This window comes from Alexandromys fortis, unplaced genomic scaffold, assembly GCF_014885135.2.
Source record: "Alexandromys fortis isolate MF-2015 unplaced genomic scaffold, M_Fortis_MF-2015_v1.1 scaffold_3, whole genome shotgun sequence".
In the NCBI taxonomy this organism is placed as follows: Eukaryota; Metazoa; Chordata; class Mammalia; order Rodentia; family Cricetidae; genus Alexandromys; species Alexandromys fortis.
This window is the reverse complement of record NW_026067909.1, coordinates 18956755-18958146: the sequence shown is the minus strand read 5'-3', so window position 1 is coordinate 18958146 and position 1392 is coordinate 18956755. Positions and strand designations below refer to the sequence as shown.

The window sequence follows — 1392 nt, the reverse complement described above, 5'->3', positions numbered from 1 at the left end:
TAAACAAACAAACGAACAAATGCACCAACTTCTGTTGGTGTTGTTTTTAAATAAGGCGGTGGAGTGAAAGAGGAAGACACCCAATATCAGCCTTCGGCTTCCACGTATGCATGAATACCTACCTGCACATACACATGCACACTCACACACACGTGTAAACAGGCATAAAACACACACCCACACATGATAAGGGATTCACTTCTGTAAGCTATAAATATGTTTTATTGCCATTGGTTAATAAAGAAGCTGCTTTGGATATGGCAGGGCAGAATTTAGCTAGGTGGGAAATCCAAACAAAGACACAGAGAGAAAGAAGGCAGAGTCAGGCAGACGTCATGTAGCTGCCAAAAGAGAAAGATGTCAGAACCTTACCTGTGAAACACGGTCTCATGGTGATACACAGATTAATAGAAATGGGTTAATTTAAGACATTTAGCTAGGACCTTTCTGAGGTGTGGTGGTGTGAGCCGCGGAGCTCTGCTGGGCCTGCTCCCATCCAGATTCACAGCTGTTGGCTCCCCACTGAGGAACAAATTGGTCAGGAAGCCCACACCGCAGCCATGGCCTTCAGAGACACTGGGAAGATGCCCCCGAGGTGGCAATCCACCGGATCCGGATCATGCTCACCAGCCGCAATGTGAAGTCGCTGGAGAAGGTGTGTGCTGACCTGATCAGAGGCGCCAAGGAGAAGAACTTGAAAGTGAAGAGGCTGGTGCTCATGCCTACCAAAACACTGAGGATCACTACAAGAAAAACACCTTGTGGTGAAGGTTCCAAGACGTGGGATGGTTTTCAAATGAGAATCCACAAGCGACTCATTGACTTGCACAGCCCTTCCGAGATTGTTAAGCAGATTACGTCCATCAGTATTGAGCGCCTGGAGGTTGAAGTCACCATTGCAGGTGCCTAACTCAACTATTTTAATAAATTGACTTAATTGGTTGTTTAAAAAAAAAAAAGAGTTAACTAGGAATACGCTTGTGCCATTGGCCAAACAATGTTGTAATTAATATAGTTTTTGTGCGATTATTTGGGTCTGGGTGACCGTGAGACGAAAAATCAGACTTCGCTTATACACACAAAATAAAAAGATATGGGGCTGGAGAGATGGCTCAGAGGTTAAGAGCACTGATTGTTCTTCCAGAGGTCCTGAGTTCAATTCCCAGCAACCACATGGTGGCTCACAACCATCTATAATAAGATCTGGTGCCATCTTCTGGCATGCAAGCATACACGGAAGGAATGTTGTATACATAATAAATAAATAAATCTTTAAAAAAATTAAAAAATAAAAAGATATGGAGAAGTAGACTTTATCCCAGGAACATTCAATCTAAAATCAGTCAGTAGTTAATCAATACATTAACATGACAAAGGGGAAACACCGTGTGA

The 1392-nt window shown here is 43.2% G+C and overlaps 1 pseudogene; it reads left to right on the top strand.

The window, feature by feature from the left end:
- The first annotated feature begins 560 nt into the window (after positions 1 to 560).
- LOC126498528 (40S ribosomal protein S20-like) lies at positions 561 to 910 on the top strand (annotated as a pseudogene).
- Positions 911 to 1392: the final 482 nt, after the last annotated feature.